Genomic DNA, 27,791 nt, shown 5'->3' on the forward strand with positions numbered 1-27,791 from the left:
ATAGTCTCCTGCTGGTGCGATGCCACCTCCATCCCATCTGACCTCCTGTACTCCCGCCAAATCTAACTTATATTTTAAGATTTCTTCTGCCACTGCCCTGAGCGAACCTGCCCTAAACTAACTTCTTACATCTCAAGTGCCAAATCTCATATCCATTTTCATTAGCTTGGGTCATTTATCCAAGGAATCCGTCCAGGTCCAAGGCTTTGTGTTCATTTTCGTAGCATACTTATTTTTTACGGTGAGGAGTTGTTTGCCCCACACCCAACCCCCAAGCTGGAGGACATCCCTTGTCGGCTGTCCGCGACTGCTTATTCAATATATTCACAGCTTCCCTCCATACCTGGAAGGCGTTTCCTCCATCCGCAACCTGAGGACGCGCCATGCCGCGGTGACAAAAGACCCACCTAACATGGTTCAAGACCCACTACTGCTCAGAAAATCTGGTAGTGCCAGGAGTCGAAGCCGGGACCTCTGGATCTGTAGCCAGGAACTCTGACCATTTGACCACAGAGAGGAGACAGTAATTTAAGTGAGCAGATAATAATCGCACAGAGAGTTTACAAAATTCCCAATACTTAACTTTTCATTGGATCCTATCCTGGTTCGTATGAATCTAGCTGACACCGTCGCACCTTGTTTCTCTAAGCAAGACCCGTAGAAGTACTCTTAATCAAAGGTTATAATTTTAGCTTGTTTCCTTTGCTTTTATTCATTCATAAGTTCGTTTTGTATTTTCGTGTATAGTAATCTCCATAGGACATAGAAATTAAAAATTCAGATTGTTCTACTTTAATTCTAAAAAAAATTGGGTAATTTTGCATGACACTCCTTACTCTGCACGGTGGTGCGAATCAGCCCCTTGAGCCATATAAATGGCCCCCCTCCCCAGGAAATTTCCCCATCTCCTAGTCAGTCTGGTAACACTGGTAGCAGCTACCGTACATGAAGGAGTCCCGTGTAGAGTACAATATATACTCGCACTGGTAATTGATTAGCCCCCTCATCCCTATATATGGCTGCCGTCAATTGCAGCGACTGCCCAAAACCCTGCAGGGCATCTCAACTGCACCGACCCCATCCTACTAGGAGTGAGGTCAGATGCTAATTTAGAGATTCTTGAAATAAACCGGGGTTTAGGAAAACTAAACGTTCATCTCAGAATAAGGGATGCCTTGATCAGGTTTATTTGTTAGTGCAAAGCTATTTCACTGCTTCGTATCCAGAAGTTTCCGGGTTCGCACATCGGCTCAGTGATAGTATCTGGAAAAGCATTTCAGTGCTGTTAGTCAGCATTTTTAGGCAAATGCTGGTAAAGTTCTTCTCCCTTTCTTTTTAAATTCATAATTTGACGCAACATAATCTATGCAGTTGAAGGACTATTGAGCTTAATCAGTACTAGAGTTCCCACAAAGAATACCGCAGAAATCTGTCGGAATACACAGAATATAACTAAAGAAAATTATTTGCAGTACTGCAAATCTTGGTGGGACATAATTTGTATGTCCTATTTCACACAGACGTACATCTGGTTACTATTTGTTATGAATATATAAATTAAAAATATTATAATCTAATTCATAGTTGACGATTATAAATTATGTATAATTAAAGATGTGTCTGTAACAAGTGAATATTCCGTAAGAATGTATTATTTTAATTATTGCTAAACTTAGTGATAGCATCTTGTGTTGGTTCAACTGTAACGAAGTGAGTTAAAAAGATAATGAAAAGCTAAAGTTCTTCCTGTAACAGGCCGTGAAGGCCCACAGGGTTGTGAAACGTCGAGACTTCCACAACTGCCAGGCAATTGGCTCACAGCTGGCGGTAAGGTTGTCAGCCTTACACGCCGGCCACCTTTTATACCCCCTCCCCCTTCCCCAGGAAGATCCGTAGTACTCAATTCTGTTAGAGGCTGAGTGGACCCTAGGGCCATAGTGCGGTTGGAAAGATTAGGTTAATTGAAAAATCCAAAAAACTCAAGGGAATCGAACCCCCGACTTTCCAGTCCGTAGCTTAGTGCCTCAACCAACTGCGCTACCCCGGGCCCCCCAGTAAAGTGAGTTGAAGTGAGCGAAATTTTATGTTATTGCTGATATTTGAAAATCTTTCAGTAATGTTAAAAGGCGCCTGTATGCATTTACTGGTGAATTCCAAACTGTTCTGCATTCTGATCCGAGATACTGTTTTGCGTTTTAATTGAAATCCATGTTTTGTTTCAACGAATACTTTTAAAATCGTGCTTAATCCCTATGGAAATTAAAGCCAACTTTGCAGGACTCTCAGAAGTGTACGTGTACCACACAGTGCTCTCTGGCTACAGAAACCGCAGTTGAGGTGCGGGATAGGCTGAACACTGCTACCAGAATCCAAGAAGTCGCTTAAATCATCCCACATCCTCACAGTCTATTTTCTAAGATTAATATATTTTTTCTGCAGTTTTCTTAGTTATCATTCTTCTAACAAGATTTTAATAGTCGTACAGTTAATGTCCTGTATACGATACATTGGAATACTATTGCATAAACTGAACCTGCTGCGAAAACATGAACTCCACACAACGTCGAGTCTCGACAGAGTAAGAGTTTGGAAATGCAAGGCGAGCACAATGGTCGGCCCATATAAAACATGAACCGTTTTCGCTCGCTCGAACACTGAGATCATGTGTTCAGATCTCACTCGAGGCGTGTCTGTCTGTCTACCTGTGCGTTTATTCTGTTTTTGTATTTTTTTGTGTGTAGGTAAAGGCATTGAGACTGGCTGATCCCCCATCCAAGGAGTCCTACCGACTGTGTATAGATTTAAAAATTTGAAAATAGCGGACAAGGTTCAAAGGACTATAGAGGCATCTATATATTGAGAGAGAGAGAGAGAGCATGGAGGCGCAAAAGTAAAGGAAGTATTAGTGATTGAAATCTAATAATTAAATTGATTCAGTGTTTGCTAGCACCGGCGCGCTTAATCCGGAACCGAGGCCCTCAGAGAGGTGGAAATGAAGAATATTATTTTCTGGGATATAACGCAGTATAGTCCGTTAGGCGCCCACTTAAGTTGGAAGAAACGTACTATTTTCATCTTCCGGGTCGAAGAGAAGGCCAAGAAACAAATCAGCAAGAAGCAGAATTTCTTGTACATAATGTTCCTGACAGGACTTCTGCATTCTATGAGTCTACTATTTCAAAAAGAAGACGTTACGGAAATGGGATTTGTTTATCATCAGGCGAAAAAATAATATGCTGTCTCTAGCTTCCCCCGAAACGTCGGCATATATCTACCTGACTACACGCCATCATGCCCAAGAAGACCGCTGTAATAAGCTCATATCTTATATATATTATTTTTGCAGGCGTCTACCTGTTTTTATATCACTTGGGTCTGGTGTCTGCGGAAGGGTGAGTGGATAACTAACACAGCCTACGGTCCAGAAAGCGAAGAATGCATTAACCGAATTGATCATGATCTAGAAGCGTCCGTCCCTGAATTACAAGCTCAAAAGCTACTGTGACGCACAATGAGGGCGCGATGGTGAATAAATAAATCACTTCATTAACTTTGCTGGAATGAATGGTCGCCTAGCAAATGGAGCGAACAAATAAACAGTTCAGTGAAACATGACCTGATCTATGTATTGGATATTGCATGGATGTTTCTTTTTACTATGGTCAAATGTTTAAACAAGTGCTAAATTATAATACATTATGAACAAATTAATAAATTGACAATTGATGTAAATAACGTTTAATGGCAAGTCTCATGATTGCGCAGTAACACTATAATGGTTACATCGATTGGCGCATCTATCGCAGTGCCAATTAGTGCATTTAGTGGCCAAATGAAATCCTCTCTTTCCGTAAAACAGTGCCGTGTCTTCAACCAGCCTGCCAAACTGAATCTGTGTGTAGCTCAGTTTGCAGTATGTGAACATGCGAGGGATTTTTCTCTTGTTTCACTCGTTACGAAACATGGACAGTTTTGAATAACTAAAAAAAAATTATTCCACTCTGTCAAGTGTAATATTGGCATGTGCAGGAGCTTAGCGTTACTTATGGACGGGTTTCGGATTGGATGATTGGATTTATTGACACCTTATACACACCACTCTGACTACAAGCAAGAAGGTGCTATCGCCGGTCTACACACCTTGCAGTTCACCATTACACACGCACTACGGTCCTCAGTCTTCACTAATCGTGTCCTGGGAACGGATTTATAACAGTCTCACTGTAATTTCAAATCACACATGAAGACTTCTCTTAACAGCTTAATTCCTGTGTCGCCATCATTCTGCAGCTGCCATCTCAATTCAGTTCCTCTGCTCCCAAGCTCATAGCACTACAGGCTGGTGTCTCGAAACTCGACTGACTGCTCTCCACTGAACTCTCTTCGTAACCACTTTGCACGGACCACGCAGGAAATATAGCTTCTCTATTCTTTGGAAGGCATGGTTGCAGCTCAATTCCATAGCAACGGAAATTATTCGATTGTTGCTTGCGTATTCGTTTGCCGCGGGAATGTGTTTACCGAGCCGTTGTCTAGCAATGAACGTCTATTCTGCCTTCGCTATTTCGGCTTTAGGGCATTATATCACAATATTTTAAAGCTTAGGGTGGGGACTGGGGGAAAATCGTGCATTCTGTACCTCATCATTATTTGAATATAAAGACCAGTTTCGCGCCTGTGAGCCTAGGGGAAGATCTCATGGTACTTATCCGATAAGAAGCCAGATGTAATGGTCTAAGCATGGATGTGTAGAGAAGGATTCTCAGCACTGTCTAGAATGGAAGTCCTTCCATCCATCCTGGTAGCCAATGCCTTATTTAATGATCTATCGTGGCTTTTAGTAGTACACGGGACAAAGATATTTTTGAAGATACAAATAATTGTAAACAAGAAATGAAGAATAATTTTGTAATAAATCAATAAAGCATCAACACGACACATGCCAGTATTTTTTTTAATTCGCCTAGTGGGGGGTGGAGTCCAACTGGGTCCACTCGGCACGGCGGCCACTGATTTGTAGCCTGCCCCGGGTGATTATGATGATTGAGAATTTGGTGGAATGTAGATTGGCAGGGCAAACCTAAGTACTCGGAGAAAACTTGCCCCAGTGCCACTTTGTCTACCACAAATCCCACTTGACCAGACACGGGCTCGAACCCGGGCCGCCGCCGTGGGAAGCCAGCGACTAACCGCTCGAGCTATTGTGCTGCCCACACGCCAGTGGTTTCGGCACTATAATACAGTGCGTACAATCAAGTGCGCGCCGCGGCTGCAATTTGCCGTGAGTCATACCACCGCAGAACGGATGCAACTCCTCCCCGCGACTGCAGTGCTCCTACGCCGATGGTTGCATAATCGGAACCCGAGGTTGCATTAAACAGTCAGTCTTTGTCTTGCTGTGGAAGTGGAGTGGAATGTTTACAGCTGTCGACAGACGGTGGAAATGAAGTTCACTATTAAACAGCGTGTGTTTATTGTCGAAACTATTGCAAGGAAAAACATTTACAGAAAATTCGCACGTAGGTTTCGTCAGAAATATCCTGACTCGCCAGTTCCCACAAAGTCGTGTGTAAACAGGCTTCTGAAAAAGTGGCGGGCCACAGGTTCAGTGAGTGACAAGAAGAAGCAATCGAAGAGAACTGTGCTGACTGAAGAAAAGGTTAAGGATATTCAGGCAAGATTACAGATCAGTCCTCGAAAATCGTTAAGACGCTTAGCACAGGAAACTGGTGTTTCGCTAGGATCTGCTCGCACAGCCACAAAGTTAATCAAATTTCGCCCGTATAAAGTAACAGTTGTGCATGAGCTGAAAGAACCAGATCATGCAGCAAGAATTCGTTTTTGCAACTGGCTGCTGCAAAATGTACACGATGGAATAGTGGATCCTCAGCTTCTATTCATGACTGATGAAGCGTGGTTCCACGTTGGTGGCCACGTCAATGCACAAAACGTAAGAATATGGAGCAATGAAAATCCTCACGCTATACAGCAAGTGCCATTACATAGTGAAAAGGTGGGTGTGTGGTGTGCTGTAAGCCCGTGGTGAATCATTGGCCCCATATTTTTCCACGATACCGTGAACTCTGATCGGTACATTAATGACATACTGAATCCCTTCTTCGATCAGTTGAATGCCGAAGAAAGACAATACGGGTATTTTCAGCAGGACAACGCTACAGCACATACGGCTAATGCATCCATGGTCGCAATACAGGAAGTGTTTGAAGACAGAATTGTCAGTAGAGGACTGTGGCCTCCCAGATCCCCAGATCTCAGTATTTCTGATTATTATCTTTGGGGCAACCTGAAGCAAAAAGTCTACAAAAATAATCCCCGCAGCATTGATAGTCTTCAAAATGAAATTACACGCGTAATTCATTCAATTACCGTCGACGAACTGCAGAGAGTGTCGCGTAATTTATTTGTGAGATGCGCGGCATGTTTGCAAGCAGAAGGAGGTCACTTTCAGCACCTGTTATAAACCACGGTAAGTTATCTTTTTACTGTATTGTTATAAATGTGTGCATGTAGAGCAACTGATGGACGGAGACTCAGCGACACCACTACACTCACGCTATCGGGGAAGGACACTGCAGTCGCGGGGAGGAGTTGCATCCGTTCTGCGGTGGTATGACTCACGGCAAATTGCAGCCGCGGCGCGCACTTGATTGTACGCACTGTATAATCTTCAATACGAGGACTCTTTGCTACTTAACGTTGATAATTTTTAGTTACACTGTACCCGTGTTGGGGTACCTTCATATCTGGATTGTTCGTGTATAAGAGTATGTAGTGACATACACAGTGCAACCTCTCTTCAGCGGTTTCTACAGTTGCGCGGCATACGCAACACTTAAGGTCCAGTTATTTTGCCAGGCCATTTTGCGTTTGTGCATGAATATTGTCACGTTTGAGGGGTAAGCGTGACTAACAATAACGGGTTCTTGATTGAATGATTGGATTTATTGGCACTTCTATTACAATGACAACTAACTATGACAGCTCACAATCAATGACTGTCTAAGATTCGCTCCATTCCTTACAGGACTAGGAACGTTTTCTCTTCAACTGTGAATAACTTGGTTCTGATCTGCGAGTCGGTCACTTCTTCATCTTCTGCCGTTCGCCGGTTAGCACTCCACAGCTGGACACTCAACTTCTCACTACTGACTTAGGACTAACTCGTTCTTCTCTGCACGGTTCATTATATAAGCTACTGGTAAACATTGGAAATGTCGGTTGCCATAGAAACGCACTTACCGAACCGTTGGCTAGCAATGGATTATTCCGTGTCTGTTCGTTGCAGCGGGAACATGCTTACCGAACCGCTGACTAGCAATTGACTTACTCTATGGTTCCGCTATTCGGACTTTCAGCCGTCATGTCACAAATTATATCTGAAGAGTTCTGTCTTCTTAGATACAGCGCTATGTACGAGTAGTCTGTTGAAAGTGAACCGATGTCTCGGAGGATCATGTCATCTCCATCTTCAAGACACAAGAAGAGGCTGAACAAGAAGCCAGTGCGAAAGCGTGTGGTGAGGAAAGGCCAACAGGCTACACGGCATTATATTCTAGAAGATAGAACTGTTCATAAGCACCGCTCTGGAAACCCCAGATCCCACACAAACATGTGCATTCCAGAACTGTTTTGTGTGGGATATTGTACCTTTGAACCGAATGTGGATGTGTGGACGTATGCAATGTTAAGCGCAATCCATGGTGATTGTTGGAAGCATCTTAAGAGGCTGCATTGTTTTGGGCGTCGGCGTAAACTTTTTGTTTTAAATTATGTTCATTTCTTCACAATATTCCCTTACCTAACGACAAAGTTTCTTTCGAATTCCGTATCGTCTGGGTTCGTAAAAACGTCATTGACTTGATGTTCTCATGTTTCGCTCGTTTCTATGTCCCTCGCTTTGCGCGGCTTCGGTTGCGTTGTGTTGCTATATACTGGACCGCTTGACATAGATCTAGATGACGCTAAGGAAGCTTGTGTTAGGTTCTGTTATACATATTACGTTGTTGGAGTATATTTGATTATGGTGAATTTGATTTAATTGGGACTGTTTCTTAGAGTTCACATATCTTAGCTCTATGTATTTCTGACTGCGCATTGATATCATTGCCCTCGCCGGTATTTTTACCGGCATCGTGTGAGGAGTCCATTTTTCATTCCACATAATTTAAAGATTTTTTAGTGTAACCTTGAATATATTCATAAAACATTCTTTAATTTCGAAGCACCTACGTCGATAAAGGCATCATTAGTCTGTCTTCTGTGTGTTGATTTCTGCACGAATCTAGTTCTGAAGTTTGAAGCCCAAGCATTGCACTAGCTCCATTGGCAGACAGAGGAGACCAGGTTAAGTTAGGTTGACACATTCTGCCATGATATAAATCCAGATGCTATTTAAAAATTCAACTCCATCTTACAGTAAGTACACTGTGTATCCTGGAATCTGATGGCATGTAATTTTGTTGATACGTACCAAAGTTTCGGAGGAAGTGCTGCCTGCATCTTCAAGGTAGAAGAGATTCTCCTACCCTGCAGGTAGAGGCAGCACATCATATCCAACAAGACAATTATCCAGACGTCACCGTCATGAAAATATGAATTATTTCACTGCTTCTCCACACAAATACCAGTCGGTTAATCTGTTTAGGGAGAGTCATTCTTCATACTGAGAATGTATGTAATTAGTATGTCATTTCTGTGGGCAAAATGCAGTTTGCGAATGATAAAGCATAATAAGCCCTATACAAAGCGGCCTCCGTAGTCTAGAGGTAACGTTCCCACCTCATGACTCGTAGTACGCGGGTTCAAATACCCGGCGGAGGTCGTCGAATTTTTAAGGGCGGCAAAATTAAGGGAACAAGTCCTCCGGGAGGGACTTTAAGCCGTGGGTCCCGTGTCGTAGCTTTACGGCACGTTAAAGAACCTCATTTCTCAGCCAGTAGAGCCGGTCTCGCTGGCTGGGCGGGACTGATGGTAAGCACCAGTACCGGTAGGATATAGAGACTGGTAGAAATCATAGAGGAAGCACAATGGACCACTACAGGTCTAAGTGCATGGGGAAACCCACCCTCTCTAATAACTAACTAACTAAGCCCTATACAGTAAAGGACTAAGGTAGTACATTATTCTTGGGCGCCGTCACGTTGTCGGCTTGAGTTTCCATTTAGAACAGGCCTGTTCTTTCTCGAACAAATTATATACGTATAACTCAGCGAGGAAAACATTATGTAAACAGAAAACGATAAGAGAATGAGACCATTTTTCTTCAAATTCTGTATCCTTCTCAGTTTATATGTTAACTTGTTTCTGTTTATTTAATGAAGTTTTAATGTTTTGAAATTTTTGTTCTCCATAATAAATAGTTTTCAAATGAAAATACGTTTCCTTTCTTTCTTAGCTTTAATTAAGGCAGGATTAACTGTACTATATTTACGACACGAAGGTCTCGCGAAACCGGAATCTTTATACCATTTAATTCACGCTGGACACAATGCCAGTACGAAGGCAGTCACAGTAGCCCAGGGGTCTGTCTTCCCTCGATCGGGAGCCGGGATCATGGGTTAGAATCCCACTCAAGGCATAGATGTTTGTGTGCGTTTTTCCTATATTTGTGTACAGGTAGAGGCCTTGCGACCAGCTGATCACCCGCCCAAGGAGTCCTATCGTATATCTAAGGTGTAGTAAACCGAAGTGAAACGGAGAAGTTCATGGAGGTAGACCAAGGCCCAAATTGGTGCTGTAACGCCAAAGGAAAAAAATAATGCTAGCACATCTATTTCACAGCTATAATTTTGAATTCGTCTCGCTGAAATCTTCTTGTCGTTTCCAGAAAAATATGGTTTAGTAGTTTCATTCTTCATTTTTACTGCACAGAACACTTACGTAAGGATCAATTGGAAACCTTGTGTACTTCTTAATAAGTTCCAATAAATTAAATAAGGTATTTACACTTCATACTTTTATAAGGTTCTTGTTACATATAAATTGTACGCCTCATGGGTTCCTCATGAACGTTTTACTTCCTGTTCTGAGACTTTGATGTAAACAGAAGTTACGACGAGGATTTCATATAATTCAGTGAGTGTGATAATAACAGAAAGCAGACATACACGTATATTTCAGAAAAAAAAGCTAATTACGATGGAGTTAGCCTTCTAAGAAGCGAAAACTTCAAAATAAATAGAAGCTGTGCAGTGACACAGTTTGAAATTATCAAATTTATAACCACATTATTAGCTTATGTATATTGTCGGCTGTCATGGAAACTGTAATTAAATTCTTGTTCTACAAATGGGGTTGAAATATCCGAAGTACTGAATAAGTATTGTTTTCTCAAGAAGGACTTGTGGCATGCTGTTAAATAGATATTAGTTGGTACTTAATTAGTCACTTTCGTAAAACCTGTGTGTGAGGGAATTCCGACTTTCGGCTGTGTTAACACATTCTTATAACAGATCCTTTGTCAATTTACTTGCTCGCAGTATGCAAAAAGCACTGTGATGAGACAGCGGGAACGTGAGCTTTGTCTTCGGCGGTTGTGGGCGTGTCTGTAGCTCGCGACGTTTCTTACTAAAGGACGCTTCTATGATATGTCTGTGATTCCAAGATTTCTAGGTGTTATGGCGCAATATTATAATTGCGAAATAAATAAATAATCAACCAAATAAGTAGAAGTAAAAGTTACATAAATAAATTGTGGGGAACTGGTAACAAAATGTCCCCACTTAACAAAGTTCTTGTTGAGAATGAATCGGCGCACAAAATGCTAATCGACCCTCTGCAAGCCAGTGTAATCGGAGGTTCCGCTCAACAATGCTGAGTAAGTTCTTACGGAAGTTTCTTTTGACAGTCGTTAATTTAATCGTCATCAGAACGTAATCTGTCGCACTGAACAGGCATATTCCATAATTAATTTCTCTCATTCCTGCAAGTGTAGTATGCGTCAATACAACTCAATTAATCGCCAGTCACCGCCTCAAATTCCATTTGTTTTATTAGTAATGAATCTGCGTCCCCACGTGTTTGCCGCATGTTATATCAGTTCGAGCTGTCAGAATGCAGTTGGCAGTATAATCACTTTCAAAAATGAATGATTGTATGTCATTTTGCCATATTTTGTAGAGATCATGGTAATTTTTAGAAATGTAGGCTACCATTTTTTTTTTAATTTTGTAGTGATTTCCGAACTTCCAGGTCACTAGGACCGAAAATGTTAGTTCAGTAGAATTTTATGCCTGGTTCATGTTTCTGACGGGGCGCTTACTTTCCTAACTTATAATTTTATAAATTTTCTCTGTTTTTCTAAGAGAATTTCATAACAGTACCTTGTAATAATTATCGACTGCCTTGTTTTCAATTCTTTCAAATTAATTATTCATTATCATCATCTCATCTTAATTGAAGATCTACAATCTCTGCAGTTGATGTATAATTTACTGTCACTACCATATTTCAGTTGTTTTTAAATTTATACGTACTCTTCCAAACAGAATGTTTGCATGTAGACCTGTTGGTAGGCAACAGGTTCATAACACGCAACAATGGGATAATTGCGAGCGGTGTTCTCTACGTGGTCCGTGCAATAGCTACGTGAAGCAACAACAGATGAACTACTGGGAGACCAACGAAATTGCCGACTGTTTGGAAATTCAGTTCACGCCGCATGACCTGTGCGACGATAACCATGAACGGTAGGTAGAGGCTAGAGTTCAAGCTCTGCTGGAAGCCGTGGATGAAAACCCCCCTCTAAGGATCAGACCTTGTGACGTTCAGAAATTAATAAAATCACTGGACTTAAAAAAGGCCCGTGGAATTGACGGCATCCCAAATGAATGCCTCAGGCACCTTCCAAGGCGACCATTGGTTCACCTAACTCACTTATTCAATCACTGTTTTCGGCTCTCTCATTTTCCAAATACTTGGAAAGAAGCAAAAGTAATAACTTTACCTAAACCCGGCAAAGACCCGAAATTCCCGCAAAATTTACGTCCGATCAGCCTCCTGTCCACGACAGGATAACTATTCGAAAAAGTGATTTTCAAATTGCTCCGTAAACATATTGAAGAAAGAGGCCTGCTCAACGCAAGTCAGTTTGGTTTCCGTGCACGTCACAGCACGACATTGCAATGTATGAGGCTGGCGGACCACGTGACTCTTAATGTCAACAAAAGAATGTCTACGGCTGCGGTGTTCTTGGACATCGAAAAAGCCTTTGATACCACGTGGCACTCAGGCTTGCTGTATAAGTTATCCAAATTGCAATTCTACGAGTAGAACAGTTTGACCAAACTTATTGGGTCATTTCTCTCTCAACGTAAATTCAGGGTTTCGGTTGAAGGATAAATGTCAACGCCAAGAGAAATGCAAGCAGGAGTGCCACAAGGTTTGGTACTGTCCCCTGCCCTTTTCAATCTGTACATTAATGATGACCCCCAAACACATGGTGTTCACCTGGCCCTCTTTGCGGACGACATCTGTCTGTATGCTACAGATCGCAAGGAGGGTTTTATTGTCAGAAAACTCCATCGCGGTCTCAGCTCAATGGAGACCTGGTTTGAGCGCTGGAACATTAAAATTAATGAAGATAAGACTTGGGGGGTCAATTTCTCTCGTAGTCGTCCACCGCCTGAGTCTAGTCTTACTCTAAAGGGACCAAATATTTCATTTGTAAATAGCGCAAAATACGTGTATCTAGGAGTAATCTTCGATAGGAGAGTTACATGGAGATTTCACATAGAAATGATCGAAGCCAAGGCCTACAGAACATTCATTAGAGTATATTCCATATTCAAAAGTGAGCGTTTGAGTGCTAATATTAAACTGACCCTCCACAAAACTCTCATTAGATCCGTAATGACTTATGCTAGTCCCGCCTGGGAATTTGCGGCAGACACTCATCTAGTGAAATTGCAGCGCCTGCAACACAAGGTTCTCCGCACCATTGGCAATTTCCGAGGCGCACACCGGTCGCGATTTGCACATGGCGTTCAGAATCCCGTACATATATGACTATATAACAGTGTTATGCATGCAATAAGCAGAAGTCATACAAAATCATGAAAATGAGAAAGTTCGCAACATCGGGAAAGGCGAAGCCCGACACAGAAAGTATAAGAGGCTTAAACATGGCGGCGGTCAGACATACGACCATTCAAGTGACTAGACAGACCCGACCTCTCGTCAGAGAGGGTGCCCCAAATGGACAGGACAGTAACTTTCATATAAGAAAAAAACGAAAAGAAAAAATATCTGGTGATGAACCCCAGCTGGGGCTCGACACCAAGACAGACATACTGACTGACCGTCAGTCGCAATGTGACTTTGACTTTGACTTTGACTTGACTGTTGGGAGAGGTGTTTTCTGTGCCGTCAGTGCCGATGTATTTTAATCAGGACAGGTCTAAAATTTAGCTAGTTTTGAGACAGTCGCCGGCCAATAACGATGTGAACACGGAAGGTGAGGCAGCTACGGTGTTGCAAGCCGTTACCAGGCGACAGCTGGTGAAGATAAAGCAGACTGAGAAGTTTAGCACGTGCCGTAATGAACTGCAGGCTGTGTGAACTAGCATTAGCGCTAAGTTACTTCCAAGAGCGAGGTCACACCGAAGGAAGTGACAACCGTAACTTCCGAGATACGTCACAGATTTGAGGCAGGCAACTGGTTCCAAATTCACAGGCGCACACTGAGGAGACTTATGTTTGATTAGTTGCTCATATCATCTCAAGTGGCTCTGTTCGTCCGACTTAATGCGTGATTGTAATTTCTAATTTCGTGCGCTTCTCTTCTGCAGTGTCAGGTAATAGTACTGATCCTGTCATAGTATGGGGGTGGTTGAGACTACGCAAGAGGAGAGGACAGGAGAAAAAGAAAAGCTGAATGCATCCGTTCTTCAGCGACAATTTCAACTAAGGTGATTATATTGTTTCGAAAGAACTTAACCCTGATCGAGAACTGTTCAAGCCATTTTACTGAAAGAGCATTGAAAGCATTTCTTTATTAATGGATCTTGTAGGACCTCAAATTCGAAGAAAATATATGAATACCCGTACAGCTGTGTCAGGAGAAGAAGGATTACTGATTATTATGTTCTGCAGATATCTAAACAAATGCCTTACCATTGCTAGACGTTTTGTTTCACATTGTTAGTTACAATCAGTTTCTGTCATCCGGGTCAATAAATGCTGGTCGATATTTCCTAATTTCCGCTATTCCGCCTCCCAAAAAGTTATCGCTGACTGGGACTTATCCTATACTTCTTCCAGAGATGTCTTATGATCAACGGTGGATGTTTCACTCTGTCCTGCGGAAGACTGCTGGTCACTTCCTGTATCTTTCAATATCTCATCCGTTAAATTCAGAGCTTACATTTTATTTTAAACTTACATTTTTGCCTAGAAGTCATTGGTTTCATGTCTGGGGATAGTCTATGTTAAAATTCTGCATCTGGGTCTGGAGTTTCGATTGCGTTTGTTGCTTCATGTAGTCCATGAAGCAAGTTATCAACCGGATCCAAGGCGATTAACCGACTTTCTTTGCCAAGTAAAGGCTACTGGCAGTCGTCTTGGTTGTTCTAAGGACAAGAAGCTTATATCGCTGTGTGCTACTGTCTATTTCGGAGATTTCGGCAAGAACAGCAGCGGGTCTGGTTCAGGGCCTCTACCCTCAGAGAGATGCTGGAGAAGAAAGAACTGCATACCCCATTTCCATCTTCCACACCGCTGAATGACAGCCGTGAAGTACATTAAATCATTTCCATCAAAAATAAATTTAATGAGACTTCACCCTAGAAGAATGCTGACTAACAAACTGCGTATGAGTAAATACAGGCTCTCGCGTGCCCGGAAAATTGTAGAATGTTCATTTGTCCTACTAAATGCCAAGAAGAAACTGTGAATGAAGCCATTAAATCATCCATTTCACTCCAAAATTTCATTCGAATCGGGGAAGGGCTCTTTGAGAAGGAGCTGAAAACTACACAGTAAATGAATCAAGTCATCATATTATAATTGAAGTTGATGATGATAATGTTGGAAGGCAAAGATTATCGTGTGTACAGCGCCGGCGAAATCAGCTGAAAGATTATTTCTTAACGCTAGTAGGAGCAATTCCATCTCAGTGGACTTACATTAATTGAATTCAACTGATAATTTTAGAGGAGGTATCATTAGAATGATCAAGTCAAGGAGGATGAGGTGGGCAGGTCATGTAGCACGAATGGGGGAGGCGAGGAATGCGTATAGGATATTGGTGGGAAAGCCAGAATGAAAGAGACCACAAGGAAGACCAAGGCGTAGATGGGTGGACAATATTACAATGGATCTTAGAGAGATAGGATGGAATGGTATGGATTGGATAAATCTGACTCAGGATAGGGACCAGTGAAGGGCTCTTGTGAACACGGTGATGAACCTTCGGGTTCTATAAAATGCTGGGAAATTCTTGAGTAGCTGCAGAATTGGCGGCTCCTCAAGAAGGGCTCAGCTCCATGAGTAAGTAAGTAAGTAAGTAAGTAATTTTAGAGCAGGAAGACTAGTCTGATTGCTGACTTGTATCACACAGCATGGGACATATTTTTATTTTATTATTCTGCTCGTGTTTCTGAAGCAGATCTCTTCTGTGTTTGGGTCTCATTGTAAGTTCTGATTATGAAAAACATACATAAATACCAGACTTCATCTCACGAGAAATTCCTTCCCAAGCAAAATCTATTTTGTTCCGTCTAGCATAGTCCGGGTGGCGTTTGTCGTATTTACCAGGTTCCCGCTCATTTAACGTCAAAAAAATAAAATTATTAGCATCATCAACCTATATATTCATATACAACCAGACATGCGTGTGATTGTGTGTGGAAGCAGTAGGTGTGTGATACGGGCACAAGGCTGATTAAAGTCGTTGAAATTCGTAACTGAAATTGACCAGTTAATTTGAAATATAATAAGTGTGGTGTAATAAGTTTGCTCATAGTATTTATTCTTCTTGTCTAGGTGCCGGCTCAAATTCTGCCAAAAAAGAACTGCTAATTTCGCCTACAAGACGACGTTTCAGGAGGCATTTCGGGACCAAGGTACGTGGATGTTATCAGTTGCTCGCTCACTTGCAGTTCTCTCTCTCATATTGTGTTATTTTTTGGAAATATGGTGAGATCTACTTACGAAAGAGTTAAAATATTTTATTGTGCTCACATTCTGACAGAAATTTACCATGTACATTAGTTATTTTTCTTGTCTCACCGCCTCACGTACGTCGCTGTCGATTGATAATAGTTGCCACGAAAGCTGGGGGAAGATGCCTACGCATTTGCAGTGTTGAATGTCACACAGTTGTCTTCGCAATATAAACTTGTAGTTCTGTGCTCTCAACTACTTGCCTTCACCCACTCTGTAAAAGTGATCTTGCCATCTCTTAAACTTCATCACCGACCTCACGTTCTTCCCGTATACCATTTATCTCTCTCTCTCTCTTCTCCTCCGCTCTCTGCACAAATGTATGTATGTATGTATGTATGTATGTGTATATTTTTATATGAAACGGAACGTTGCGGTCGAGTGTTTCATATTCTTGATTCTCATGAGGAAGAATCTGGTTCCATATGTCGACCTGGAATGCAGCTGTGCTAGAATTCTACGTTCAGGAAAATGTCAGTAAGTTCCCTAAAATTAGTTGACAGATGGATTATTACACATATTTTCTAATTCGTAGTTTACCTATCCAATTATTCATAGCAGTATATTCTGAAAGTTCTTAAGTAAGAAGAAGGAATTGGGTGTGTGTGTGTTTTTACGTGAGGTGGACAAAATAATTGAACACTAAGAAACTGAGGAATAGAATTTGTGTTAGCCACATTGAAATAGCTTCAGTTGGCAAGGCTGAGTATTGATCTTGCTTTTGTTTTCATTCTCTTGTGCTCGTGAAAGTGCATTAGTGACTGTGTCGACTGACATTCCGTGTGAAAGGATCGGAAAATGGTATACTTGACCAATTTTGAAAGAGGACGGATCCTTGGTGTGTGTTTAGCTGGAGAATCTGGAACAAATCTGACACATTGTTAGGTGTATCAAGAGCTACAGTGGTTAAGTTGTTTCGGCATACACAAATCATGGGAAGACAGCATCAACAAAGAGGAACAGTGTGCGAAAATCAACAGTGACCGAAAGAAATCGTAGTATATTGAGAAGGATTGTTTCGAGAAATCACACAGCTACTGCAGCACAGGTGACAGGAGAGCAGAACCGAATATTAATTTTGAAGACCCTGTTTCCAAGAAAACTGTTGAACTGAGCTTCACAAAACCAATATCCACGGTAGGGCTCTAATTGCTAAACCTCCTATTGCTAAGAGAAATGCTCAGATGTGCAAAGTATAAAGCCTGGACATCAGACAATTAGACAACAGGAAACGCTTAGTATGATCAGATAAGTCGTCTTTCACGCTGTTCCTTACATCCATCAGGAAGAGTTTACGTTCGGAGAATACCCAGAGAAGCCTACACTCCGGATTGCCTGGTTCCAACATTGAAACCCGGGGTCGGGCTTCTGTGATGGTTTGGGCAGCAACGTCGTGGTACTGTATTCGGTTGGTCCAGTTATTACCCTTCAAGAGGAATTACTGCAAGGGAGTTCGTGGACAGGTTGGGTAATCAGATGAATCTCATTACCCGGATGTTATTTCCCTGCATCATTCAAGCACTCTGGTCAGTTCTGGAGACTAGGGTGGGAACAGGGTCCCCCCTCCAACATCCATAAAGCAACTTGAAGATGTTCTTGAAGAAGAACTGTGTAAAATTCTCCTCCAAAATTTGTACTAGTATGAGGTACGAACTGCATTTGTATATAGTATTCAGAAGAAATCCAGTCTCTGAATTTTTAATTTGTATAGTAAATATAGAGTAAACAAACGAAATAATTGTTTAATGCACATATGTATATGAAACCTGAGTTTACTTGAGGGTTAATGAACATTACGCAAAATGAGAAAGTAATTCGTCGGTCCAGTTATAAAATTTTTGCTCGCAACCGTTGATAATTCTGCCGTAGCCAGTAGGAAGGATCCTTGCTACTCAGTTACGCCGTTACGCCTTATGCGTATGCTGCATAACACACACCAGTAGATTTCGTCATCAGTCATGTTGATTGCAAACTTATACGTATTTCCCAATATCACATACTTAGAACGCGCGCGCTCGCATATACACAAGGACGCAAGCACGTATATGTACTTAACTGGGCAATAACTTTTGTCACGTGAAATATCTCTGACTACTTCATGGAATGATTTCAGTATTGTATTACTGCTGAGGGGTTCACTTCGAGCATCTAATATAAAAAACTATAAATTAAGATTAATAATAAGGAGCGATACGACAGAAAACCAGCAGAAGCCTGACCTTGTGCATTCAGTATGTCATTGAGTTTGTCTCTGTCTACTCTACAGCGCAATCTATGGAAAAATTGCAAAGAGTCGTTTCAAAAAGTCAGGTGATCTTGATATCCCCAAAACGACTCCATATCGAAAAAATCTGTTCCGCTCAAGTTATAAGCTCTTTGTCAGCATGTAAGTTTTGTTGGAAACATTTTTTGATAACATCAAAATAAGAGTCATATTTCGGGTGGCAAAAGCTATTGCCCCAGTTTAAATAACGTTGCGTATGTGCCAAAATGAAGCTGTCAAATCTTCCTGAGAGGGTGAAATTTAATCAATTTAATCAAGACTGTTCTAAAGGTTTTGCGATAATCGCGGTCCGTTTTATCAAATAAACCATACTGAATCTTGGTTAGCTTTCTCAGAAATATTAAAACCATTTCTCTTCGCTTTTATGTTTGAACAAAAATTTAATTTTTTATTAAATTTTGACCTAGCGACCAGTGACCTCTCGTTTCATACGGCTTCAACATGAGATAAAAATGTTGGGGTAAAGCGCTCTTCTTGCTCTCAGTACACAGCAGTACAGTATTCTCATCTGTCATTAACAATAAAGGAACAATAAAAAAACTTTCTTCATCATTAAAATTGGAATTTAACGAAGGTCGCGAAATCATTCAATTAAATGACGCGTTACCTCCCATGCATAACGACTTGTCGACCTGTTATAAAGTCACGATAGAGCTCCACCGTTAATGTTTCCTCTCTTACGCATGAGACGTCTCGCTTCCACGCATAGTCTGGATGTATCTTGTATTTAATTACAACGGCTCTGAAAAAGAAAAACTCCTGTCATCTCTAAATCGTTAAAAATCGCTGTTTGTCGCTTTCTGAAAACATAAATTACATTTTACCATGGAAATTAGTGGAAAAAAGATTTATTTCCATAGATCTCAGCTTGGGAAAATTTAAAAGAATAGCACACCATTTGTGAAGCATAATTTGAGACCTTAGTAAAGCGACAGACAAATTATGTTGACATTTTGCATTTTCTTTTTCTTCTTCTTCTGCTTCTTCATGCTCTTCTTCTGCAGACCATTACCTATTCTGAGACTCAGCAATGTCCTAATTTCTTTTAGTTTGCCAGTTGATTCCATAACTCACAAATTTATTTTAATACCATACTTCCATCCATGGCTAGGTCTCCCAAGTATTCTCTTTTCTTACTTTTCTTCAATATTTTATATCTTTTATCTATCCTCTGTCTGTTATGAGACCCACGAATATAATAATTTTTATTTAATAACTCTAACGGTGGGAAATACAAATATATTTGGCTGGTCTCAAATATTATTTAGAATGTAAAGAAATGTTCTGACCTCAATGTACTAATCTTAACAAAGGAAATAATTTTCCTTGTTGTTTTAGACGAAAGTGATTAGGATTTTATAACTACAAATCAATAACATCTGTTAAAGCAACATGAGAACGAAGCACAGCGAAATTTCCCTAACATACCATCCCCTTAAAACTCCGTACCTATGTGGCTCGGATTGCGCTTCCAGTCATTTTAGTGTAATGCAGCCCCACACTCAGAAACCTCACCTGTCCTCTAGTAGTGACCATGCTTCGTTTTTACCTAACCCTCTCTAAAATGACCTTCCTATAACGCAAATTCCCGTCTCGGGCCTCTGGGCTCACCAGTACCAAGAAGAACAATGCAAACTACCTAACTGAAATACAGCTCTCTCCTTCTGGCGTTTTAAAGCCAGAAGAGTAGTTGTGTAATATATGTACTACACACTTACATGTCTATGTATTTTGGCGTGTAGACCCGTTGCTAGGCAGTGAATGTGTAAACATCGGCGGTTGCTAGATAACGCCGACAAAACACAAGGAGCCACCAATAGAGGAACAGTGTTTTCAATGCACGCGGACGGACCGTTGCCATGCAACACATCTTCTGTAACATTACGGGACAGTAGTGAGTGAAGATCACGTGACATGTGACTCAAGCTGCCTCTTGCAAGTAATTTAAGGGCAGTAAATTTGTGCAGTGCCATTGTTTCGTGATACATATACGAGTATATCGTCATTACCGTACAATAATACTCAATTTCTCACCTTTATTCAGAGCATCCCTATAACAGACAACTTGTGGGTGGCACGATCTGTGCTCTTCTGGAGAAGTTTCGTTGCATTCTCATAAGAAAGCGTGGGTGGCACGATCTGTGCTCTTCTGGAGAAGTTTCGTTGTATTGCGCATAAGAAAGCGTGGGTGGCACGATCTGTGCTCTTCTGGAGAAGTTTCGTTGTATTGCGCATAAGAAAGCGTGGGTGGCACGATCTGTGCTCTTCTGGAGAAGTTTCGTTGTATTGCGCATAAGAAAGCGTGGGTGGCACGATCTGTGCTCTTCTGGAGAAGTTTCGTTGTATTGCGCATAAGAAAGCGTGGGTGGCACGATCTGTGCTCTTCTGGAGAAGTTTCGTTGTATTGCGCATAAGAAAGCGTGGGTGGCACGATCTGTGCTCTTCTGGAGAAGTTTCGTTGTATTGCGCATAAGAAAGCGTGGGTGGCACGATCTGTGCTCTACTGGAGAAGTTTCGTTGCATTGCGCATAAGAAAGAGGACGCAACAACAAAATGGAAAATTAAAGTTATAAGACGAGTAGCTTCACAATTTGTACTCTTCACTAAACATTATTAGAGCGATCAAATCATTGAGACTGAAAATATAACACACAGGAAAGAAATGTGAAATTAATACATTTATTGTGAGAAATTGGAGGGATTAGCAAACTTTGGAAATCTCGGCATAAGTTATATGATAATATTAGGCATAGACATTGTGAAAGTAGGGATTGGATTAAATTGGTCCACGATAGACACCAATGAGGAGTTCTGTGAACACGATAATTCACTTTTGAACTGTCATAATGGTGGAATTAGTTAACAATGCTTGGGATTCGGTGAACATTAATAGTGTTATGCATTGCAGTTTAAAAGAAAAGGATTCGTAATATGAGACCAGAGGCCGTTAAAGATAATAGGTTACATGGAAATGATATTGAACTCCGTCTCAGTTGAAATGTTCTCGCTTCTATGAATGATTTAGTTAATGTCAGACACCTACTACAGTATGCATTTTATATACCAGTAAACATTTTATGGCCCACTAAAGTTTCGGGCGCATTTCCAAGCGTCAGAATTTTACGAACACTCTCGAATGTAGGAGTGTTTGTTTAGAAATTATTATAACGTAGGATTCTCATTTATTTTAAGACTCAGAAGCTTGCCACCCTTGTTATCACGTCGTCCCAGAGAAGGGCGATAATTTTCTCGACACATGAACTTTTAGCATTGCCGTCAGAAATACACTTTTTATATTCATGGGTCAGGCATCATTTGGGCATCGATGAAGTGTGCTGTGTATTCGTTTATTGTAGGTCCCAAATGTCATGAAATGTATGTGTGAAGTTTATAGCGGGTCGTAGTGTGCAACGAAATGCTTATGTTATCACACTTAGAACATAACACTTTTCTGGCTCTTTAGCCTGTGTTGATCATATTGTCAAGATTCCTACAGCACAACATATGCATATTTTCACCGAAATAATCTGGAGGCGTAAGATCTGTGCCTTACTGGAGAACATGTTGCCTATAGCTACAATTATAGGCTTAATGGTTTTCTTTATTATAGAGCGGGTTATCTTAGCGATAGCGCTCTTGATTCATATTCGATAGGTACTCTGTTCGAACCTCTTCCGAGAATTCGGTCGTCCTGACTTTACGTTTCTAGAGTTTTCCTGCGCCCTTTAAAACCGAAATTAACGGCCGTGGGGATTCGTTGCGCTGACCACGCGACACCCTTTATCCGCGAAAGTTGGCACTAACTTCGCCGACAAGCTGCGGTCGCTCAGTCGGCATAGTTCGCTTACGGACTAAAGTCACGGAGTTTGTTTTTGTTGCTTCGAGGTAAGTTCTGAGTTAGGAATTGGATTAGACAACCGCCATAGCCAGTCAAATTTTTGCATTCCGCTTATTGACCTACCGTTTCGCTACTCTGATATTTTGGTGTAGGGACCAAACACAAAGAACTAAAGGGGATGGGGGTTTTCAGCTCTGAATCGAAATGGATATTTATAGAATATTAGCCAAAGACATATTTTGTCGAGGATACTGAAGAAATTCAAGAAGAACTTCAGTCATGTGTTCCTGAGCCACAATTCGAGAGTGTCCTTTGTACTTAGGTGAGGATCAGAAAACATTACTTTGTGTATCAGTGCCTCTGACTATATTCAAATTCTGTTTATATATTTACTCGTAAAGGAAAACTGTTGGGTAATTCTTACGCTGCAGAACGTACTTTCACACCGGTATTTGTGTGTGACTCACCTGTCTCATTTTTATGTAATTACAGTGATACTATTCAGCGAATGGGGAAAAATATGAAGTTCCATACTCTGCAGTATCCATGCGCTTTTTCTCGCTCTCCCTCCCTTAGGTCACAATATTTTCCACAGTATCCGCCTAATTAAATGCAAACGTTGTTACAGAGCCGTATCCCATATGTGAAACAAGTCCGATAAAAAACTGACACGTAAATTGGATCAGCACAGCGAATTCATACAAACGAAGAAGTGTAACTCTCAAGAAGAAAGTTCTGAGTGTATGTCTCTTGAGTAAAAACTTATCATTATCCTGTAAGACTGTTATGAGTCTTTATCTCTTCTTTATAGCTCTCTATAATGTTAGAAATGCATTTGTAATTAATGAGGTCATAGGAGACAGACGCGAGACATAATCTGAATGTGTTATCCCGGTTGTCTGGATTTTGTGCTGCAATATTTATGTGTTAGAATAAGCTGTATGAATTTTATAACATTTATATTGCAGTCACTTCATTATTTAGGACTTTTTTAAGTTTACATAAGAAATAAATGCGAAGATGACAGAGCACGGGTGTCCCATGGGACTTGCCCTGAGTAGGCACGTATGTGAGGTCAATTTCCGAACAACGAAATTGTGTGAAAATGATGATAGTGGTAGTGTTCATTGTGATGAAGGTTGTGTGTGTTGATGCTGAAGAAGAAGTTGACAATGATGATAATACGACGGCGATTATGATGAGGGTGGATAATAAGGAGAGAAGATAACGAGGATAATAATTCATGTCAATTCTTTATTATTTATGTGCCGAGTCAACAGCCGCAAGGTCAATTACAGACAGAGCACAGTGTAGATACAAGTAATTACATTACGGACAATCACAACATAAAGTCAAAGACTAATTACAGGCAAGCACTCGTGGAAAACGCATTAATGCACACAAGTAAACAAACAAAAAACAACACTAATAGTAATTCATTAACATAAATCAATAATGCTGCCAAGCAAACAAACAAATAATAATAATAGTAATAATTTCTTTAACATACAATAAATCTAAGTCGTTGTTCAGAACTGAGAAATGAAACGTATAAATATTTAATTGAGAAATGAAAATTATAGATTTTCAGAGAGGATAATAATTCAGTTTAATTATTGTATAATGTACATGTAAATAATAATACTAACAATTATACTATCAGAGTATTTAAAAATCGTTTGGGGAGAACTTTCCTAGCTCCGAATACGTCAACATCCCTGCAGACAACATTAGCAGCTGCTGCACATCTAGCAGAGGGACAATTTTTACATGAGGAGCAAACACTGAACAGAGCAAAGTCTCTGATATACCGAGCAGGAACTCGGTAACCAACAATTTCCAGAAGAGAAGGGCAGAATTTCGAGCCAAAGTAAACTTGAGTAAGAAAGAGAGCATCGAGGCGATGTCTCCCAGTGCGCAAAGTATGCAATTTTAACTCCTCAAGAGCAAGAGAATAATTGTAATGGACTTGAGGATAGAAACGATTAAATCAAAGAGCCGCAAACCTCTGCTAGATGCGTTCCAGCTGTTGGCATCAGTTGACGTAATCGAATTCCAGACTACGGGCGCATATTCAAGCTCAGATCTAACTAATGAAGTGTACAATCTGAGCATACAGTCTAGAGATGAGAAATTGAAAGTAATGTTACGAACTAGACCCAACAGTTTAGCACAGTGAGAGAAAATGTAACTGACCTGCTCATGGAAATATAGCTTAGCATCAATAAACACTCCCAGGTCTTTCATAGAATCGGTCCGGGCTATTGACGATTGACAAAGTTTATAATCGTAGATTCAGTACGTTGGTTTTCCTGGAGAAGGATATAACTTTGTTTTACTGATGTTGAGTTTCATACAGTTAGAACTGCACCAACCTTGTATAGAGTCCTGAGGAGAACTGATAGCTCGGTAAATCTTGACGTCATCAGCAAAAAGCAGACACTTAGAATGGGCAACTGCATCACACATGTCATTAATAAACACATTGAAGAGAAGGGGTCCCAAGACAGATCCCTGAGGTACACCTGAGAGAACTTCAAAGGGTGAGGAAAGAACACCAGAAACACGGACCTGGGATTTCCGGTTGGATAGGTAACTGCGAAACCAGCTTACATAACCACCAGAAAGCCCAGCAGCACTTAGCTTGTGAAGAAGAGAATGTGGGACCAGGTCGAATGCATTGCTGAGATCAAAATGAATGGCATCAGCTTGTCTCTGAGAGCCAACTGTAGGGGAGATAAAATCAACGTAAGTCACCAAATTGGTGCTTGTGGATTTAGTTAGTTTAGAGAAGCCGTGATAAGGACTAATTTTTGGTTTTAGATAATGGGAAACATATTCATGAACAATAAATTCAAATATTTTAGAAGAATTTCTTAGTAGGCATATAGGCCTATAATTGCTAACAGAGGTACTGTTGCCTTTTTTGAGAACAGAGACAAATGCTGCTTGCTTCCATAGGGAGGGAAAATAATGCTTAGATAAGCTTAGATTAACGATATGTTTCAGAATAGGTACAAATATATCAGTACAACCCTTAACAATGAATCTAGGGATATCGTCGACTCCAACAGAGTTAGATGGTCTCCGGCGCCTAACGGCTTTAATAACATCAGAATCGGAAACAGACGCTAAAGGTTAGAATTCGGAAGATGACAATAGGTTGGGGAAGACAATAGGACCAGGATTATGGTATACTGTTTGAAAATGCTTTGAAAATTCATCAGCATTGTCATTAGGTTCGATTAAATGCTTACCATCAACCTCTAGCTGGATGGAATTAGAATTTCTTTTCCTAAAGGAGGTCACATGTTTCCAGAACTGCCTGGGTTGTCACTTTAAATTTGGTCCACAAATTTGAACCATCGAAGTCTGTCAGACTTAATAGTAGTAAAACTGTAAATAGAAATGATATACTACTGAATTTGACCGCTGTAAATGTGACCGCTCTGGCGAGGGTCAGGAACAGTTGTAAACGAGAGACCCGTCCCCTCGTCAGTGAGGGTGCCCCTCTTGAACAAACCCGCAACTGTTTGACAGTAACAAAAGACTGGTCTTGGGCCCCGGATGCTGCTTGACTAATCGACGGTTGCAACATAGATTAAAAAATAAAACTTGATTTGATAGCTGCAGCCAAGAATTTTAGGAGATATTTTGAGCCTATCGTCAGCCGGTAACGACGTGAGTACTTAAGCAAACGATGTTCTTGAGATTCGTTTACCAGGCAACAACTAAAGGAGACATACAGTTTTCCGGTGTGCCATAGTGAGTAAGCGAGTGTGTTGAATTGGCAAGCGCGCTGTAATTAATAATAGCTACAGTTTATAAGTGTTCAATAATTCCAATTACCAGTCCAAACTGCACCTCTACTCACTAGATAGGTGACAATATTAAGGATCTTAAGGAATGGATTTTGAGAATATCTGGCGAAAGGAGCTCGTATTCAGTGGCAGGCTTTGTCATACGTCAGTCTGAAGACAGTTTCTTCTCTGTGGCAAGGCACAGCAATTACATGGGAAAGAAACATAACGGGATTTAAATTAGAAGTGTTGTATATTTTCTTCAGATAAGTAGGCCTGATCTGTCCATTAAGAAAATTTTACGCGTGAACGCGTAAAGTCTCCTTTAAAGCAGAAGGTGATTGGGTGTTGTAGACAAAAATTATTAAAATGGTTTTAAAAATGCACGTCGTAAACTTAACATGCGCTTTCGGTTGAAGGAATGATGAATGGCAAGCTAGCGCCCATGCTCGTATATTTATAGATATGAAATCAAATATTTTCTCAGATAAACTCAGGCGTGTATGTAAGCGATTATGTAACAGCAAAAGGCAGTTGGCTGGTCACAGCAGCCGAGCGGTCTAAGGCATGCACTGTCTTTATTCGCTTGGAAGCCGAGATCGTGGGTTCGAATCCCATTCAGGGTATGGATGTTTAGTGTTAGTGTGTGTGTGTGTGTGTGTGAGTTTTTCTGTGTTTGTGTACAGGCAGAGGCCTTGCGACGAGCTGATCACCCACCCAAGGAGTCCTACCGAATATCTGAGATCTAGTAAACCGAAGTGAAACGGAGAGTTTAGTGGACGTAGGCCAAGGCCCAAAATTGGGGCTGTAGCGCCAAAGGAACAAAAGGTAGCTGTCCCTATGATTAATTAATTAAGAACCACGTTATGGAGACAGATGCGAGAGTAGATATATTGCTTCAAGCATTCATAGCCACTAGGTGGAAGTGACTGGTCAGCTTGACGCCCGGCTCGCTTAACCCGCGGATAAAAAAGGTTCTCTTGTACTCGTTGGATAGGAGGCTACATGGACACCCAAGCCGTTCTGGACGTTGCGGAGAAGAGAAAAATTTCTTACCTCTGCCAGGAATCGAACCCCGTATCACTCATGCAGCCCTTAGTCCAGTCGCTATACCAACTGAGCTAACCCAGCTTCTTAAAATGTCATGGTTGCCGCAGAAATTGTTACTCATATATATATATATATATATATATATATATATATATACGCATCCGTGTAGATATTGCGAGCTCCCATTGGCTTAGTCTTCGTCTGGATACGGGCTAGTTATCCTTGTCACAAGGTTTTTTGAATATCACGCGAATGGTAGGAATGAAGGAGATAAAAGTGATGCATGATGTGGTTGAAGGGGGGATGAGAATCAGTGTTTCCCAACAATTTTACCGTCCCAGTGTTAAATTAAAATTCGATTCTGGTGCGACCCCTTCAACGTTAATACTCAAATAGCTATCATGTGCAATATATTAGCTTCCCAATCCAACCCTCATCTCATAACAAATTTCACTTCCTAGCCCTTTACCTTCATCATCTACTAAAGCCCTTTTACATGCACTCTTACAGGCATGAGAAATTGACAGTGTCTGTGAACCTTCAAATCAATAAAATATTTCTGCTCTCCTCCTCAGAATATAGTCCCAGTCATCAGTTACTCCCAATTTCTCCTCTCTCTCGCTAGGCTAAGTCAGTG

The 27,791-nt window shown here is 41.0% G+C and overlaps 1 long non-coding RNA gene across 1 annotated transcript in view; it reads left to right on the plus strand.

Moving 5' to 3' along the window:
- LOC111866084 overlaps positions 1–27,791 on the plus strand; it is a 174,972-nt gene that overhangs the window by 54,112 nt on the left and 93,069 nt on the right. The window contains exon 2 of the long non-coding RNA XR_002843091.2: positions 16,003–16,082. This is a non-coding gene — a long non-coding RNA (uncharacterized LOC111866084). The remainder of the gene's footprint in view (positions 1–16,002; positions 16,083–27,791) is intronic.

The sequence above is a fragment of the Cryptotermes secundus genome, unplaced genomic scaffold (assembly GCF_002891405.2).
Source record: "Cryptotermes secundus unplaced genomic scaffold, Csec_1.0 scaffold318, whole genome shotgun sequence".
Taxonomy (NCBI): domain Eukaryota; kingdom Metazoa; phylum Arthropoda; class Insecta; order Blattodea; family Kalotermitidae; genus Cryptotermes; species Cryptotermes secundus.